Consider the following 9,415-nt stretch of genomic DNA (forward strand, 5'->3'; position numbering starts at 1 on the left):
AACTGATCCAGCGGGCAAAGCAGCTCAGTCCTTCCGCACAACATGGCGCTCGAAAATACTCTGCTGCTCAATCTCTGGCGCCAAAACAATAGGTCAGCTTCTCCTAATCTGGCGTCAAATAGCAGCGAGCTCCATCGCCGAGCAGGCTGCGAGAATGTGATCATCCGCCGGCGTGCCGCACCAGCCGCCAGGTGTATAATAGCGAATCGAAGGGGAACCCGAAGGAAAGCCGAGAAAAGTGCGGCCTGGCTACCTGTGCTGATGGTCGATGGACGCCGCCGCTGCAGGTTTCTTGACCGCATCGGCACTGAGCCGCGTGGTCCTCCGCTCCCTGCTCCTGCTCCTCCCTGCGCTCTCCCCCGACGGCCCACACCAGCTCCTCAACCTCCCCACAGCGGCCGTCCCCGTCCGACTCCATCCCAAGAAGAGGCGGCGCGCCACCGTTGGGAGGAGGAGAGAGTTTGTCGGGGATGGGGCAAGGACATGTCCAGCCGTCGCCTCCGCTCAGGCTCGCGCTCCGTGCCGCAGCTGTTGCCATCTCCAGCCACCCCCATCACCCTCCTTTCGTAGAGCTCCACGAACTGCTGCTGCTCCTGCCGCTTGCCACATCCGCTGCTGTGATTAGGGGAGGAGGAGATCTGGGGATTGGGGAAGAGAGAGCTCGTGCGGGGATTGGGGAGGAGAGGGAGGCGACATATTGGAGGGTAAATCGAGGACGCGCGCCGCCAGCCACCGCCGCCGCCGCATCATCTCGACGCATACGTCTGCCGCGCCTGCCCGCGGTCCTCCAGCTGAGCGGCGGTGCGCTGCTTCCGAGCGGGGGAGAGGAAACGAGAGGAGGCGACGGATTGGGGGAGAATGAGAGGAGGCGGGGCAGGGGATTGGGGGAGGAGAGGAGGCTCTCGATAGGCTAGGGTTTTCACCATGGGCGCATTGAGAAACGACGGGAGAAAGGCGACCTGAGCGAGTGACTTCGCTGCCTCTGCTCGCTGACCCCACGCCCGCAAGGCCCCATCTGTCATGGACCTACTTAGACAAGTAAAGAGTGAAAGAACAATTACCTTATCCGACGGCTGTGGTGAAAAGTGGGTTTGGAAATTTATTGTTGCAACGTGATTGGACGAACCAGATTCGTTTGCCCCTTTCAGATGGCCTAGTTGGGAGGGTAGTCTTTCAACATTTATATGAAGAAATTTCAAAAAACAAACAAATGGTGTTGTAAAACATAGAGCGCTAGTCATTCCAAGTTGTAACAAGATGAGCCACAAATTCCCGTTAATCCGATGTAGAGCGGAGGCCGTAATTTATTTACCCTCGTATGAGTCAAGGGTGCTTTGTCATAGATTGGAAGAAACATGGCGCGTGGTGGCTGGTGCGGCTGATCAGCTCAAGGATGTCATGGGCAGATGGGCTCGTGGCCGCACGTCTCGCCGGAGATCCTCATGCTTTGGCGACAAAGCCGGCCTGCAGCCATCCTGCTAGCCCTAGTCTTGTGTCATGCAATTTTCTGGCTCGCTAAAAATATGTAATGGCGATAACTATTTTGTTAATTATAGAATTTTTTTGTTTAGTTCTTAAAAGACTCCTTTTCAGATGTATGGAAAAATTGAGCCAGAGCGCCATGCTCTGAGGCTCTCTGTTGTTGTTTTAAGTCGGTGGAGCTAGGCTTCCATGTTCTGCCAATGCAAGGTTTTGTCTCCTGGATTTTTTTTTTTTGCAGAGGGGTCTCAGGATTTTCCGGTAACCGACATATTCAAAAACCAAACTTTTAACTTAAATATTTAGTTCATTAACTAGCCGATAACATGAGAAATGCTAAATTTTAAATTCAAATAGTCTAAAAAATCCAAATAATCTCGATTTTTTGCCACTGAATCATCCGGTGAACGTGTAGTCAACACAACGCAAGGAAATAGTCTTTACTGAAATGCTTACAGGAGAAGTGGGAATCAGGAAAGGAAAATAAAACCCTGCATTTTACAACTTATAAATACAAAACCCTCCTGACTAGCTGAATGTGTTTCCAAGAACAAACATTAGGTGAATGTGCCAACGATCTACTTCCACGTTGGCAGCTGCACGCCACGCAGGCAAGATGTGTGGCGCCGATCGTATGGGCGCCACACAAAAGGGTTAGCAGAGTGAAATAGTTTTACCCAAATATTATTTTGTGAATTTTTTTATACAAAGAGTTATTTCTATGAAAATCGCCGATGCTGAGAATTGGCCAAAATCGATCCGCCTTGTTTTTTATTTGGTAAACCCCATTCAAGTTAGCTAGCGATTAGCAGCCCATCGGTCTACAAGGATTAGCAAGCAGCGTAGCAGTCATAGTCGACGCTGGGCAGCGCCAGATCGATCGATCCTAAATGGATTTCCCAAAACTTGGTCGTGGAAGAGAGAAATTTATCTTTTCCTATCTTTTAATAATGCTTGAAAGTGTGATTTTTTATTTGACCTGAAACATTTTCTTTCCTATTTGCCAATTAGTTTGCTTGTACGGCCAAATAGGGGAAAAATCCAACGTCAGATGCATTTTTTTTCGAAAAAGCGCTCAGATGCATAACGGTCAATGTTTTGGTATACGGTAAAAAATTGAACACAGTGTCAATTAAGGTAAAAAATTCTACAGCCAAATACAAAATCATATTTTTAAGTAGTGTCAAATAAGTGAAGAACTTCGACTGATGAAACGGACGCCGGACGGCTGGATATCATCCAATCCAGAGATCCAGGAGCTAGTGTGCCAATCCATGAAGATCTTCGACAGAAATGACTGAAACTCGTCGGTGGCCAGATCGAGGACCAATAACAGGCGGATCATTACAGCCACCTATAGACCTGGCTCTGCCGCTCGACTAAAGACGGAGTTCCCACCGCCAAGTTGGGAATGGGGCAGCCGGCGGCAACGGCGAAGAGGGAGGAGCGTGGGAAGACACGCTAACTGCGCTAGGGTTTCAACCCCCGTCCCTCGTGTCACCACGAAGGAGACGGCGCGGGGGTTGCTGCAAAGCATTTTTGTGGAAAAAAAATCAGTGCATGTGGCGCGCTCAGGCTTTGATAAATTCCTGGGTCCGCCTCTGCTTGCAGGCTCCTGCCTTTGACGAACGCAGTCTAGTTCCTGTCGATCGCCCTATTAGCTAGGGGGCCGAGCCTAATCGCATACGCTCTAGCTATAAACTTGAAGATAACGTTGATAAGCGCTAAGGGTCAAAATTGCTTAATATCATCAGCCCCTTTCCCTAGGGAAAAATCGTTGAGAATCTAAAGAATAGGAGTTCTAAGAATTCCCAAGAACTTCTTAAAGAACATCACCGGAAACCCATCCGGTCCCGGAGCCGAGTCCTTCTTCATGGAGTCGAGGACTCCATCCAATTGCTCTGGTATGAAGGTAATCTCCAGGGCAAGGTTCTCCTCCTATGAGATCTTTGCCGCCTCATCCCAGGGGTCGGGGCCAAGTGAGAAAGCTCGCTGATCACCTTCTGCCCACATGAGACCAGAGTAGAAGTTATAGATATGTTCTATCATACCTCTCTGGTCATCAATCTCGTGGTCGTCTACCCTAATACGCGGGATCATGCACTTCCTCCTCCTTCCATTCGCAATAGCATGAAAGTAGGCCATGCAAGCATCACCTTTGAGGGTCCATTGGAGACGGCTGCGCTGCCTCCAATATTCCCCCTCCACCTTGTCCTCCAGGTGATACCGGAGGGCCTGATGTCTACGCACGCTTCTATTTTTGTAGACAGTGTTGGCCTCCAAGTGCAGAGGTTTGTAGAACAGCAGCAAGTTTCTCTTAAGTGGATCACCCAAGGTTTATCGAACTCAGGGAGGTAGAGATCAAAGATATCCCTCTTAAACAACCCTGCAATTACGATACAAGAAGTATCTTGTGTCCCCAACACACCCAATACACTTGTCATGTGTATAGGTGCATTAGTTCGGCGAAGAGATAGTGAAATACAAGTAAGATTGATGATTATAAATGGTTATTGCAATTTGAAATAAAAATGGCAGCAACCAAACATGTAGCAAAACTGATTGTAAACCGTGTTTCAATGCTTATAAACAAGGCCTAGGGATCACACTTTTACTAGTGGACACTCTCAACAATGATGCCATAATCGAACACATAGATATTATCACTTTACTACGCTACTGTGAACCACTCTCCGGTTTGATAATAAACATAAATTCACTGTGTAGGGCCGCATAAGCATTTCTTAAAGTTCTCATTCCCAATCTATGGACACCCCACGCTGTCACTTTGAGCATACGAAAATGGTACTAACTAGACACCACAATTCATAAGTATTTCTGTAAATTAAGCTTAAGAAACAAACACGGTGTACACACTGTCACATTCACACTGTTGAACAAGATGTCCTCGGAGATCACATAATAAAACCACTTGAGTAGCCTAATAGTTGAAGAATAACATCTACTTATTCAACTAGATTACAAAGCTCATGATCACATAAAGATTATACATGGAGAAATAGATAGACCACATAGCTACCGGTAAAGCCCTCGGGCTCGGGGGATAACTACTCACTCCTCATCGTAGGAATCAGCAACACCGATGAAGATGGCGGTGGAGTCGATGGAGATGGTGGTGGAGTCTATGGAGATGGCTCCGGGGGCAAGTCCCTGTCCCGGCAGGGTGCCGGAACAGAGACTTATGTCCCTCGAAACTTGTCTTCGCCGGCGGCGGAGCTACGGAACTTTTCTGTACGGAGGCTGGATTGATTTAGGGTTCACGTGTTAGGAGGCTTTTTATAGGCGGAAGGGCAATGTCGGTGGGCGCCACGGGGCCCCACACCTACCCTAGGAGCGGCCATGGCCTGGTCCGTGCCTAGGGGTGGCTTGCTCGCCCTGCTGCGCCTCTTAGCCCCCCCCCCCCCTTCAGACTTCGTCTTCGTTACGGTAAAATATTGACTTCGGCTTTTGTTTCGTCCAATTCCAAGAATATTTACTGGACAACTTTTCTGAAACCAAAAACAACATAAAACATGGAACTGACATTGTGGTATCTTCTCAATAGGTTAGTGCCGGGAAATGTATAAAAATGCAACGAAATGTAACTAAAACATAGTGGAATTGGTGTAAAACAAGCATGGAGCATCAAAAATTATAGATATGTTTCAGACGTATCAGGGCCCGTCCCTCCTCGTCAAGCCCGGTGGAGTCCGCAATCGCGTCTAGCTCAGCCACCTTACTTAGCAGACCTGCCCGGAAATCCCGTTTCTCTTTACCCAGGTTTGCGCCCCACTCCTTGGGGGGAATTTGGAGATACACTGCCAGAGCTCGATGCTGCAACGATGAGGACCCTTCCCATGTATGCAATGCTCGATCTTGCTCCTAACAAGATCGTCAAAACCCGCCACACTAAACCACCATGTCCGAAAAAAGAACCTAGGTGGCCTCGTGATCCCATTTTCCCCACTATCCAGCAATAGGGGGTTATGATCAGACCCAATCCTCGTGACAGCCGAGAGCAAACACAAAGGAAAGATAGTCTCCCACGATGGGGTGACCAACACCCTGTCTAGCACCAATCAAATAGGATCCAGTTGATTGTTGGTCCAGGTGAAGCGGGCCCCTGCCCGATTCAACTCCCTTAGGGACATAGCTAGACGCAATTGCATCATTGAAGCGTCTAATATCCTTGACTAGCAGACAACCTCGTTGCTCTTGTCTTGCCTCCTCCTGATGAGGTTAAAGTCGCCTCCGACAACCAAAGGGAGGTGGCAGTTGGACACCTCCGCCTCTAAACTCGTCCAGGAACTCCCTTGTCCTAGAGTGGTCAGCTGGACCGTAGACGAGCAAAAGCACCATTTGACTTTGTTATTGCGCTGGTAGATGTCGACACTGATGAAGAATTTCCCTTTTCTCCATACACCAAATTCGAAACACTCGTCCCTGAAGCCCAGCAGCATTCCCCCAGAATGCCCATCGGCCGGTATCTAGTTCCAAGGGAACTGGCCACCGCATTCTGAGTCTAGGAAGCTCCCCGGTAGAGAAGTCCGATCTAATAGTCTCCTGGAGCCCAAGGATATCACCCTCTCCTGCCTCATATAAGTTTTGAGTTGAGAGCGGCGCCCTAGCCGCCAAAAACCCCGGAGATTGTAGATAAGAGACCTCATTTGGAACCCTTCCTCTTGGTTTGTCCCTTCCGGATAGTCAACATGGACCTAGTAGTCTTAACACAACTGCGCCTTGGTCTTCCATTGGGCCCTATCGGCACAGCCCTAGGGACAACCTCCGCCGACCTACTCAGGTCCCCATAACAAGGGATATCCGGCGCGGATGTCCGTACATCCACGCCGTCGGTAGCCCCTGCCACCACGACGTCCGCCTCCTCCCTCCTGGCAGCCTCCTCTGCCTCAAGACGACGTCTTAAATCCTCCAATGCCGCTTGCACCGCTTCCTTCGCCCTAACCAGCGACAACGCCTCCCCAGGCGCCCCCATCTTCGGATAGACGATCAAGCAGCTATCTCTAACTACCGAGGACAAGTGCGAGCTAGGAAGAACATCAAGAACTGTAAAATCCGTACCTTTAGCCTTGTCCTTGCCCTTGACGTTCTCCAGGTTCTTCTCCGCAGCGAGGCGTTGCGCCTTCTGCAGCGCCGGGGTCCCAGCGTCAGCGCCGCTGTGTCTGCCGCTCTTGCGCACGACCGCCACCACCTCATTCTTCTTGCGCGTGTAGGGGATCGCCTCGGACCTCCTCCCTTGCACCAGCGGGAGGTCCGCCATGGCCTCCATCAGCAGGTCCTTCTGCATGGCGGGGGCCACTGCAGTCTCTCTCTATCTCTTGGTTGTTAGCCAAGATCAATTCCAACAGTATCGACAATCCCATATTCTTTCATAAACCGAACTGTTCCATAATATTCGTCACAAACACAACACTACAACACCTCCATGTGCGTCTCATACGTATTGAGTGCTGCTCGGTACAGGTGTTCTGCCATAAGCCACAATATAGTGGTCAACTCGCCACCATTGCTGAGCTTCTGGGCATGGGAATTTCTGCTGCACTTGTTGCTCGCGTAGACCAGAATGTCCATCCACACGTCAAGGACAAGCTTCAGCGAGTTGGTCGTACCATCTGTCTCTTTCTCCAGCAGCTCCTTGGCGAGCCGTGCCACGTGAGTGAGCCGGGGAGCATCGAGGCTAAACTCCTTGTTCTCGTACTCCTCGTACAAGTTGTTGGCGAGCTGCTCTCTCTCGGCGCTCCTTGAATTGCCGGAGCCTTGGCATTCGTGCACCCTGAAAAGATTCTTGATACCATGGAGAAGAGACGGCTGGGGGTAGTGAAAATTAGTTGATCGCATGCTGACCATTGTCTCGCAGATTCGTTGGTACAACTTTCTCTGGGGTTGGCCTGGCAGCATGTAGGGGCGCTCCACCAGCAGGAACATCATGTAGTTTGATAGCATATTTATGGCCTTCACACTAGGGGCTGCATCATCGGCTTTGGCGCTTTCGCTCTTTGCCAAGAAAACATTGGTGCCGATGTGCCAGATGATGATCGATGCCCTCCTGGAACTCGATTCCGAGGGTGTCTTTGAAAATGCCTTCGTAAAGCCCGAGACGGTCCAGTGGGTCCTCGCCCCACTTCTTTCCGAGCCTGGCCGCGGTGCCATTCCACTCTCCCCTTGGGTACAACCGCGCCAAGTAGTTAGAGAGAGTACGCCTTGTCAGAACGTCTATCTGAATGGTCCCTGAGTAATGCTTCTTATTCCACCACTCACTGTGTCCAAGCTTCTTGGCCAGCCTCCCGAGCAGAGGGCTGGTGAGTGACGTGTGGGCAGGGGGGCGAGTGCAGAAGTGCAGCATGTTGTACTGCCCCATGGTGTGTGACCACGTCCTATATGAGTACCTGTTTCCGAGTAGGGCGCGCCGAAGCCTGTCCCACCTCCCGTTGCACAGGGCTGCGTGCCGAAGCCATGGCCACCTAGTGGTCGTCAGGAACGCAAAAGCCCATGAGGATGCTAGTGCGTTCAAGAGTGACGTCGTCTCCATGAGCAAGGCACCACCCAGCAAGATGTAGGTGATGGCAATATCGACTTTACTGTGGCCATCCTTGCTGGTGAACTGGAACAGCACTAGCGAGGCGGCAGCGGCGAGAGGAGAGAGGACACGGACAAGGTATCCGAACCAGGTGTGGACCACGGCCGCCTTGGTGTATAGGACGTCGTACATGAGAGAGAGTTCCATCTCCATTAGCACCCATAGCTCGGTTTGGTCCATCAGTCCGGGGATGTGCTCCTCGGGGATATCGGCGTCAATCTCGATGACTGATGAGTCGACGATGGCGCGCCTGCAGATGTGAAACAGAGAGTGCGCTCGCTGCATGACGAACTCCTCTTCGTCCCTGCCGTTAACGTGGTGGTTATGGACGGCGGGTTGCTGCGCCATGATGGAGACCCCGATGCTCTCCAGGGTGCCACACTTGAGGGCCCACGTCCTCTCCCCGTACTTGACGACACCGGTGATGAACATCAACAGGGAGGCGAACCGGAGCAAGTTGTCGCCGTGCATGTTCTTCAGGAGGACGTAGGCTGCTCCCAGGACCTGCACGACGAGAATTTGGAGGTGCCGAAGCCAGAGCAGGTTGTCCTCGAACGCGTATGCGGTGATATTGTCCGGGCCGCCGAGGTGCAGCACGAGGAACGGTGCCCAGAACACGACGAGCTGATGATCAACTTCTGTGTTGCTGAAGGCCAACAGGTGCCCAAGGGCATATACGGCGGTGGAGTCAGCCATGAGGTACGCTAGCCAGAGGACGAGCCTTCGAACGGGAGCATTCTCACGCCGGCGGATCCCGGCGAAGATGGAGAGGACGAACTGGAGCCCCAGGCTGAGGAGGACCAGGATTTGCATCGACCGGTGGTTCCACAACTCAAACAGCCCCCCAGCCATGTTATTTTCTTGTCACTTCTGCGCTCTACCCTGAATAAATATGAATTTTCAGTACTCTGCTTGCATCGGATATGATCTTTAAAATCTATAGAAAAAATACATATGCTTCGATGATAGTACTGCACTTTCCTGTTCAACAAACACATGAATTCCCACAGCGTTTGGTCATCTAAAGCGTATATGATACACTTTGCTAATTCTATTGCTCTTGCTACCCAGATACATCCAACTCGCTGCACGAATCAATTCTAGAAATAAACTTATACTCCACCTAAATGTACTGGGTCAACATGCTCCGGCTGGTAATTCACAAGCGATGGTGCATACATACCATTTTGATTGCCAGACGGAGCAGCAACGGAGTACATATGAGAGCTGTGTAGATACCTGCAGCACTCGAGGCCAACTTGCTCAATATATATACCCGGCCGTGAGGCAAGGAGCATTACGATGGAGAAGCTATCGACCTGTGCTGGCTGGTGGCTGCCA

General features: G+C 50.9%; 1 pseudogene; it reads right to left on the reverse strand.

Annotated features, from left to right (window-relative positions):
* Window positions 1–6,909: 6,909 nt before the first annotated feature.
* LOC124673155 lies at window positions 6,910–8,932 on the reverse strand (annotated as a pseudogene).
* Window positions 8,933–9,415: the final 483 nt, after the last annotated feature.

The sequence above is a fragment of the Lolium rigidum genome, chromosome 7 (assembly GCF_022539505.1).
Source record: "Lolium rigidum isolate FL_2022 chromosome 7, APGP_CSIRO_Lrig_0.1, whole genome shotgun sequence".
Classification (NCBI taxonomy): Eukaryota; Viridiplantae; Streptophyta; class Magnoliopsida; order Poales; family Poaceae; genus Lolium; species Lolium rigidum.